This window comes from Meles meles, chromosome 18 (assembly GCF_922984935.1).
Source record: "Meles meles chromosome 18, mMelMel3.1 paternal haplotype, whole genome shotgun sequence".
In the NCBI taxonomy this organism is placed as follows: Eukaryota; Metazoa; Chordata; class Mammalia; order Carnivora; family Mustelidae; genus Meles; species Meles meles.
Window position 1 is genome coordinate 30,793,140 of NC_060083.1, and position 10,592 is coordinate 30,803,731.

At 42.3% G+C, this 10,592-nt stretch overlaps 1 non-coding gene across 1 annotated transcript; it reads left to right on the top strand.

Annotated features, from left to right (window-relative positions):
- The first annotated feature begins 8,146 nt into the window (after positions 1–8,146).
- LOC123930326 lies at positions 8,147–8,253 on the top strand. Its single transcript, XR_006816046.1, has one exon. It is a non-coding gene; the product is annotated as a U6 spliceosomal RNA (small nuclear RNA).
- The last annotated feature ends 2,339 nt before the right edge of the window (positions 8,254–10,592 follow it).

A 10,592-nucleotide genomic window follows, 5' to 3' on the forward strand; every position in this document is an offset into this window, starting at 1 on the left:
CTTGGTTCCTGGCACAAAACTCCTAAAACTCTTGTAAACAGGGGGTAGGAGGGGAATTTTTTGTTCTAACATGTAGTCTTAGACCCTGGTTCCTGACATAGAGCTCCAAAGATTTTTGTCATTTTCTCGGTGATAGGAATATCTTTTATTCTCATGAGGTGACTCTTGGTGGGTTCCTGGATGGTGACAAGAAAGACCAAGCCATGATTAAAGGCTTGGAAATTTCAGCCCCTCTTCCCCCCACCCCCCATTCTCCAATCCAGAGAAGATCCATCATACCTATGTGATGATGCCTCACAAAAATCCCCAATAATCCAGGGTTCAGAGTGCTTCTAGGTATTTTCAAAAGGATAAGAATTTTTTTTTATTTGAGAGAGAGAGAGAGAGCATGCATGCTCCCGAGTGAGTGGGGAGGTGGGGTGGGGCAGAGAGAGTGGGAGAGAAATTCCAAGCAGAGAAATCCCCATTGAGCATGGATGTCAACTCCCAGCGATCCCACGAGCCCAAGACCACAACCTGAGCTGAAACCAAGAGTTGGACGCTTAACAGACTGAGCTACCCAGGCGCCCCAAAGATAAGAATTTCATTAAACAATTTGATCAACCTGAATTATTAATAATAATCTCAAAATAATCAAATGTTTAGCATTTAAATTTCCAATGTCTCATAAATGAATGTCATAATTTTTTTTAGTTGTACCAAAACCAAAATAAGGACCACATATTGTAATGTAGATTATGCCTTTTAAATCTCTTTAAATTTTAAATTCCATTACCATCCCATTTTTCTCTTCTTTGCAACTTATTAGTTGAATAAACCAGGTTATTTGTCCTAACATTTCCCATAATCTGGATTTTGCTGCCTGCACCCTGAGGTGCAATTTTGCTTGAGTTCTTTTTTTTAAGATTTTATTCATTTATTTGACAGAGAGCAAGAGAAAGCGCAAGCAGGGGGAGCAGCAGAGGGAGAGGGAGAAGCAGGCTCCCACAGGGCAAGGAGCCCGATGAGGGGCTTGATTCCAGGACCCTGGGATCATGAACCTGAGCCACCCAGGTGCCCCTTGTTTTTTTTGTGATTTTTTTTGTTTTGTTTTTAATTTTAATATGTATTTCCTGTATATTGTTAATTGGATATCGATGCTTAATCAGATTCAAGTTTTATTTATTTATTTTTTTAACCAACTCCACTTTATAGGTGGTATTGAGTTCTTTCACTGGGACACACATAATATCTGGTTTTCTTCTCATGACATCACCAGTCACTGATGCTCAGTGACTAGATCCATTAGTTTGTTAAGAATTACAAAATGGGGGACACCTGGGTGGTTCAGTTGTTAAAGTGTCTGCCTTCAGCTCAGGTCATGATCCCAGGATCTAGGGATTGAGTCCAGCATCAGGCTCCCTGCTCAGAGGGGAGCCTGCTTCTCCCTCTGCCTCCTGCTCTACGTGCTTGTGCTCTCTCTCTCTCTCTCTCTCTGACAAATAAATAAAATATTAAAAAAGAATTGCAATGTGGGCAGCAGCTGCATGGCTCAGTCAGTTGAATGATCATCTCTTGGTTTCAGCTCAGGTCATGATCTTGAGTTTTGAGATTGAGCCCTGCCTGGGGCTCTGTGGTTAGCGTGGAGTCTGCTTGAGATTCTCTCCCTCCCCCTGTGCGTGCACACGTGCCCTCTCTCTCAAATAAATAAATAAATAAATTTCTTAAAAAGAAGAAGAAAGAGAATTACAAAATGGTGGGGCACTGGGTGGTTCAGTCAGTTAAATACCTGACTCTTGATCTCACCTCAGGTCTTGATCTCAGAATCATGACTTCAAGCCACGTGTTGGCCTCCATGCTGGGTGCGGAGCCTACATAATAAAACGAAAAAAAGAAGAATTACAAAATGGTGGTATTTTATTTCAAACATGCTTTTATCATTTGTTATCTGGAAGTTTCATGAAGAGAAATTTTCCTTTACCTACCATGGGGTTATCCAAGGATTCTGTTAGAATAGAAAAAAGCAGAATGGCAGATGTAATGCTTCATTCATTTCTTTTATTTTCTAGTTTTCAAAACAGGGAATTATCAGATTATAATTTAAAATTCAAATAGGGATTTATTATGAAAAAGACACTTTAGAATGTATAGTATATGAGCATCAGTGGTTTTTTTTTTTTTTTAACACTTTAGCAACACATAAAATAAAAGGCTAGGAATTTCCAGATTGGCAGCTGTGTACAGCTCCAGAGAACATTCTGCCCATATAGGAGCACAAAGGAAGATTCTGGGGGAGCGCTGGGAAAACTGTGGAAGTGGCATATGCAAATATTTGGGGCATATTGTTGGTATGTAGATGATGAGATACTGAAATGTTTGAGAAAAATTGGATGGGTTCATGGACAAATAAGCAAAGGAAAACACATGACAATTTTTAACATAGGATAAATGAAAACTATTGAAGAAGGGAGGTGTGGTTGGGAAAGCAACTTGGCTTGTTGGTCACCGGCATTTGCGTGGCTATAATAATGAAAAACACTTGCCATTGGTATAACAAAAATTGTTGATGTGCTTATGCAGGGAACATAGGGAAAAGGAAAATGGGAAAGGTGGTATGGAGAAAAGAAATCCTTATCTACCATCGTGGGGAGTCAGTAGATTGTATCTAAATCAGTCAAGAAGTTAAATAGAATATTCTATTTAGAAAGAGGAATATATATTAGAAAAAAACAGCTAAAAGAGTTAAAGTGATTGCCTCTGGGGAGTAGAATTGGGAGGTTTAGAGAGATGTGGCAGGGGACTGATTTTTTTTTTTTATTAGAAATCTAGGCAACTTTCATATTATTATAGACATGAGTTACATGTATAAAAATAGAAATGAACCTAAAAATAAAGGGATAAGTTGTCCGTGAGATATGAAAAATGTAGAAAAAAGAGAACTGCAGAGTGAATTTATGCCCAGGTCAGAAAAAACAATGCACAGAAATGTTTCAGCTTCATTTAATCCGTAGACTTAACAAAGACCTCTTTCACCCACTTGCAGTGACCTCCTACTGCCCAAAAAGACCAGGATCAGTATTTTTTTTCTACTTCCAGTACATTTTTAAAAAAAGATTTTATCTATTTATTTGACAAACGGAGATCACAAGTAGGCAGAGAGGCAGGCAGAGAGAGAGGAGGAAGCAGGCTCCCTGCCGAGCAGAGAGCCCAATGCGGGGCTCGATCCCAGGACTCTGGGATCATGACCTGAGCTGAAGGCAGAGGCTTAGTCACTGAGCCACCCAGGAGCCCCTCCAGTACATTTTTAATCATAACCAAGAGCTTGTACTTTAGTCCTCTGCATGTTATCCAGAGTCACTTTTATCTTATGACCTCATGCCTAACCCTAAACCTGATTTCAAGTTAAATCCTCTTCTGGAAACGGCCTATCAACTGCATTGATCTCACAGGCAGTATATGATCAAGCCCCAGTAAAAACTCTAAAGTCTTGGGTAAACTTCCCTTGTTGGCAATGTTATGAGCACACTGTCACACATCCGTGATTGGGACTCCATGACCCCATGGGAAGAAGAGGACCAGAAGCTCTATGTTTGGACCCCTCCTGGACTCTGCCCTTGTGTCTCTTTCTTAACTGGTTTTAATTTGTATTCTTGTGCTGTAATAAAACAGTAATGGAAAGTGGGGAGCCTGCGTGGCTCAGTCAGTTAAGTGTCTGCCTTCTGCTCACGTCACCAGCCCAGGGGCCTGGGCTCTTTGCTCAGTGGGGAGACTTCTTCTCCCTCTGCCTGCTGCCTCCCTGCTTGTGCTCTCTTTCTCTCTGACAAATAAATAAAATGTAAAACAAACAAACAAACAAACGAAAACAGTAATCATAAGTATAGTGCTAAGTATAGTGTGTTGTTCTAGCAAATTATAGAATTGAGGGAGGTCATAGAACCCTCTGAACGTATAGCCAGCTAGTCTGAAGTGAGGATGCTCCTGGGAACCCATAAAATTGGAGCTGGTGTCTGAAGAGAGAGTCGTCTGGAGGGGACTATTCACTCAGAATATACAGTTAGCAAGACTCACTGTCGTAACTCATCACTAGGGAACTGCTGGGACAGGAAAGGCCACCCGAGAAGTGAAAGTCCTTAGAGGTGAGTATCAGACCTGCTTAATTCTCTAGTCTGTGCTGTGGCCCCTCTGCATACCTCAAACCACTGGACAACCTCAGATTCAGCATACCTTCCCACAGCCCCAAATCTCAGAGACCAGTCCTGTCTGTAGCTGCAGGGGTTTAAGGAGCATGGGCCCAACACTCGGGGACTCGACACCAGCAACCTGTCAGACCTGCTGTCCCAGTCAGGGTCTCATTAGAAAGAAGATGGTTTAAGGATTTTCCGACAAAAGAGTGGTCCGGGGCAACCACAAGGGAAAGAGCAGTAACTGCCAAAAATAGCAGCCCCAAACTCACAGCCACAAGGAGAGAAATATAGAAGAGGATTCTGGAAAAGCAGCTGTCCTGGGGCATAACCAGCAGGAAGTAGCCTCTCCCTTCCTCCCCCTTTATCTGCAGGGCTTTCCAGTAACAGACGCAGCGGCAGCGAGGGGCAAGGGAGGCTGTCGATAGCCTGTGCATAGCAGCCTGTGGGGTGGACAAGAACAGAAAGCAGATCTGCTGGGATAGATGGAAGCTCTTCCGCACCTGGGTTCAAATCCTTTCTCTGACCTACCAGCTGCTCAGTGATCTTTAATACGTCACGTAAAACTCAGTTCCTTCTTCGTTAAAACAGAAGGCTTTAGTAACCAAGGGCCAAAAGGAAATAATGTACGTGAAGTGGCAGGGTGTAGCACCAGGGTCATAGCAAGAGGTCTGCAGCCGGCAGCCGGTAGTACTTACTGGAGGATTGCTGTTCTGCCTCTGCCTTCATGCCCAGCTCTCATTCCTGGGCTTCTGACTTGCTTCTGAGACCCAGTTGTCCCCAGAACCCCATTTTGATCATCGGATCCAGGTCCTTTTTATTGTGCCAGAGACCCTGTTATTGGCTTTATCCAGCAGCCTCTGAGGAATGACACCTGGCTGCATGCTTGTAGGTAACCATGGAAACCTGCTGCCTTCATCAGGTGACTACAGGCAAATTGGTAACAGCCTGATGACAACGAAAGGGGAGAGAAGCTGAGAACAAAAGACTTTCAGGAGTCAGGTTAAGCCAAAACCCTGTTCCAGACTTGGCGTTGAATATTTTGATCCGTGAGAGAGTTAGTACCCAGATCCACACTGGGGACCCCCTCCTTGAAGCCCTGGTGCCTAGAGGACAGAGTGTCCTCACAGTGCAAAGGCAGGGTCGGAGAAATCCATGGCACTCTGCCTGCTGACTTCCAATGAGCTCTGCGTACCTTGCAAACTCTGCAGGAGCCATTTTGATTGAAAAGCTCTTGGCTTCCATAAGCTTCTTCTGAGGACTCAGTTCAGGAAACCAGGATTAGAGCGGCCAGAAGTAGAATGGAACAGATCTACAATTTTAGAGAAAGGGACGGTGTTGGTTTGTGAGGGCTGTGTTACAAAGTACCACAAACTGGGTGGCTTCGACAACAGACGCTTATTGTCTCGCAGTTCCCGAAGCTAGAGGTCTGAGACCCGGGGGTCAGCAGCACTGATGCTTTCTGAGGACTATAAGGAAGATTCCATTTTGTGCCTCTCCTAGTTTCTGGGGTTTGCTGGCCTTCTTTGGCATTTCTTGGCTTGTAGAAGCATCACCCTGATCTCTGCCTTCCCTCACCCATGACATTCTTCTTTTTTTTTTTTTTAAAAGATTTTATTTATTTATTTGACAGAGAGATCACAAGTGGCAGAGAGCCAGGCAGAGGGGGGAAAGCAGGCTCCCCACTGAGCAGAGAGCCTGATGCTCGATCCCAGGACCCTGAGATCATGACCTGAGCTGAAGGCAAAGGCTTAACCCACTGAGCCACCCAGGTGCCCCTCTCCCATGACATTCTCTCTGTGTGTGTCTTTGTCAAATTATCTCTTTTTGTAAGGTTGTGAGGACAACAGTCATATTGGATTAGCCCCCAGCCCCCATAATGGCTTCATCTTAACGTATGACATCTGTAAGGACCCTATTTCCAAACAAGATCACACTCCAAGGTACTGGAGCTTGGGACTCCAATATATGAATTTTGAAGAGACAAAATTCAACCCATAACAGGGGTTACAAGTGGGGAAAGTCCATCCCATGACACCTGTCTTGGTTCTTAAATATTGACCCTTCTGGAATTTCGCACCAATCAGGAAGCCTCTGATGTTCTGGGCTGTGCCGTTTGCCCTACAACACCTAGTCTTGCCCATCTTCATGTTCCCCTTCAGTGATCTAGCTCCCTTGCACCCCTGAGTGTACATCTCCATATCTCGAATCTGTCAGCATTTTTTCTGTCTGCCTACAGAAGCTGAGTGTTTTCTTAGGACCGGCCTCACTGCTGGGGGTGTGTTTAATTCAGGCCCCCGTTTCTTTAGTGGTGCCCCCAACGTCTTTAGATAGTGGACCAAACCTAGCTGCCTTCTAAGGGAAGCCAGTAATGTTTGAAGTTCACACGAAGGTAAGGACACTTAGATCCAGACAGTCAAAGTTCAGAACCAGAAGGATGCCTAGGTAAGCAGAGTTCATGTGTACGAAAGATCAAAGGGTGTTTACGATGGCCCGCTTGAATGGATGGCTCAGGCCTCAAGGCTGGATTGCAGCTTTGTGAAGGTCTGCAGAGGGGTCCTGCCCCAGAGGAAAGCAGGAATAGACTGGCAGTAGTTAGGAACATGAATTTTGTTCACTAGGTGTCAATTTCTGCATCCATAAAATCAGACCCATAAACAAAAGTTACCTTATGGGATTTTTGTGCTGATTAAATGAATAATGAATATATGGCCTTAATTCAGTGTCTGATAAAAAGTAAGCAAGCACTTAATACATGTTAGCTATGGTGACATGGTCATTTACAGACATTTTACTGTTTCTACAGAGTTCCATGAGGTTGACAACTAAGTAGTTTCTGGGTGTGACTGATTAGAACTGCTGCTCCTTTCTTCTTGAAATCACATACCCACATAAAATTCTACAGACTCTTGGGAAAATATTGACTATTCTTCGAGGTATCGCCACATGGCAGTACAGTTAGGGTGGGACCATTGATTGGGGACAGAAGCTATCAATTTGTATCAACTCAAATATTCTTTTTTTTTTAAAGATTTTATTAATTTATTTGACAGACAGAGATCACAAGTAGGCAGAGAGGCAGGCAGAGGGAGAGGGGGAAGCCGGCTCCCCGCTGAGCAGAGGGCCCCATGTGGGGCTCAATCCCAGGACCTGAGACAAAGGCAGAGGCTTTAACCCATTGAGCCACCCAGGCACCCCTCAACTCAAATATTTTAAGTAGCTTTCCTGGCATGAGCAGGGAAAGAGTAACAGGTATCTTTTTCTTCCTCTCCAGAGAAAGGAGAAATTCTGTGGGTTCCTGAGATTCCACCACTGAGTGATAACAATTATCCTACACACTTCCTAACTTAGCTCAAAAATACCCACACTCTTTCTAACAGGGTCAGGAGCACCCCATCGTTTTGAGAAGATAATTTCCTCCGATGAGAAGTGAACCACATAAGTAGTCATTATGTGCGTGCCCTCCTGTCCTGCCACAGTGTGATTTAATGTATTTTAGGAACTAAAGTTCAAAATGTGAATTTCCTGCATAGAGAAAAATAATGTCAGAAAGCACTTAGGAAAAGGCACAGCAGACAGATTAAATACATTCAAAGATCTGTCCTTGGCCTTCTTTTCTGTTTTCCTTGACAATGTCATTCAAATTCCAGCTTGTGATGGAGGTCAGGTCCCTGCCTGCAGCTGCTGCTCACACAGCCACTGGAGGGCTGCGTTCTCTATCTCTAGTGTTCACTGGAAGGTCCACGTTGAGCATCCTCGTCAGAGCAATGGATCGCAGAGGCAAGTGATTGTGGCTACTCCTCCAGCCAACCCCACCTCCTTTCCTGCTTTCCCTGGGACCCCTTTTTCCTTCAATGTTACTACTATGTTGCGGCTCATCTAGGCTGGAAATGGCTAAGTCAGTGATTCTTCGTCTCATTTGAAGTCTCAGCCTTTAAGATTGGGTAGAAGTTATTGGCTGTCCCCAGAAAAAGACAAATATGGCTATGCTCGCTTCAGCGGCACATATACTAAAATTGGAACGACACAGAGATGAAGAGCATGGACCCTGTGCAAGGATGACACGCAAATTTGTGAAGTCTTCCACAATTTCAATTCTGTGGAATGGATAATGGATAAAAGGAGTGTGCTAGGCTGAGAACATTTCCAACAAGCACATCAAAGAACAATACATACAGCATGATTCTGGTTACTAAAGGAAACAAACCAGGGAAAAATAAAACAAGACAAAATCAGAGAGGGAGACAAACCATAAGAGACTCTTAATCACAGGAAACAAACTGAGGGTTGCTGGAGGGGAAGGGCATGGGGGTGGGGTAATTGGATGACAGGATGAGGAAGGCACGTGATGTAATGAACCCTGGGTTATTATGTAAGACTGATGAATCAACTGAACTCTACCTCTGAAACTAATAATGAACACTATGTTAATTAATTGAATTTAGATAAAAAAATAAAATTTAAAAAAGACCCCCCCCCCCAAAAGACATATATGGCTAGTCACACAAATAGTGTGACTATTACTCGAAATTTCAGGGGGTCTTCAGGCCCCCCATCAAAGCAATTCTGATTCTTCTCTTTTACTTCGTAACAATACCTGCTCAAAAACTTCCCACCGTCAGCAAAACATGCCTACATTCCTTAGCTTGGCATATAGAGCATCCCACAGAACTCTATGCTCTATGCTCTAAAACATCTTTAGAAAGATGTTTTTCTAAAATAAATGGGTTAATACATGCACAGAACTGTGCTTGGCCCACGGTAAGCACTCAGGAAGTGTTAGCTTTTATTATTATTATTATTATTATTATTTTATGATTATTATTATACTTTCAGTCCAACCAATTTCTCTCATGTCCAGTTTTGCTCCCTCTGTGTTTTTATTCTCCCTGCCAGTCAAGGACTCCCCATGTCCCTAAGTCCTCCAGCCCTCACAAATCACAGTTCCCTGAACCTGAGCCCCCCTCCTATAGGAAATTCAACTCCTTCCTTAATATTTCTGAATCTACGCAGAGCATTTTAGCTTCTCCCAGTTGGGGCTTTTCACCTCCTGCCCTGAACCCCGGTCCTGGCTTTTGAAGAATGATATGGCCATATTCCACACTTAGTCACCATAAGCATGGACACAGCCCCTCTTCTCCATGACCCCACTTCCCATATAATCCAGCAGATACAGCAATTTTTTTAAAGATTTTTAAATTTATTTATTTATTTGAGAGAGACAAAGAGAGAGAAATCGATCATGAGCAGGGTGAAGGTAATGGGAGAAGCAGACGCCCTGCTGAGCAGGGAGCCTGTCGTGGGGCTCCATCCCCAGCCCAGACGCTTAACTGAGCCACCCACGCACCCCTCACAGCAATCTTTTTAAAATGTAGGAAAGCTCATGTCACTTGTCTAATTGAAACCATTTAATAGTTTCCCATCATACCTAGAAGAAAATCGAAATCCTTCCCTTAGCTAACAAAGCTATAGCTGGCTTTTATACACAGGGGCAGACTTAAATTTTGTAGGGTATAAAACTTAATTTACTTGTCCGTGGTGTAGACTTTTTAAGAAAAAGAAAATTTTAAATCACAATTAAAAGTTAAATTGAAAGTACCTGATCAGGATGCCTGGGTGGCTCAGTTGGTTAAGCATCTGCCTTCAGCTCAGGTCATGATCCCAGGGCTCTGGGATCGAGCCCCACATCAGGCTCTCTGCTCATTGGGGAGCCTGCCACTCCCCCTGCTGTCTCTCTCTCTCTTTCAAATAAATAAATAAAATCTTAAAAATAAAAACACCTGATCAGTATGTGTACTCACTCACAATCCTGAAAAATAATATGCATTTTTATCATGATCCTAATAAAAAAAACTTGTTTAAGCTACATGTCTTTATTAAAAATTAATTGATGAAGAAATACATAGTTTAATTGTTCTTATAATAAATAAATAACTTATGCTAGATCTATGTCACTTTAATCTGGAATTCAACGTCTGTGTTAATCCATTTCATGTAATGAATTCAAAAAGTTCTTTTTCTATTTCTAAAAAAAGAAATGAAAATGAATATTAATTTTGAATCTGAGAAGCAACCACAAAATTTCATGTTTACAAAAGTTTAAGTATTACAAATATCAAGTTCAGAAAAATAGTAGAGTATCCTATTTCTATGAATTAACTGCTTAACACGACTATAATACTTTTTCCTACATTTTTTTTTTTGTTTTGGCTACAAATACTTTGTCTTCTTATGTGACAACAATTTTTAATATCATTTTAAGTTTAATTTTCTAAGGAGAGGATATAAAGATCAGTCATCTTTCCTCCAGCATCATTGTTAAAAATTGATCTTTTATATGAAGAAGAACTTCTTGAGTAAAATTTTAGGACTGTTGTCAAATTTGGTTAGACTTCTATCAAGTTTCTATCACAGATGAGCTGTAATATTACA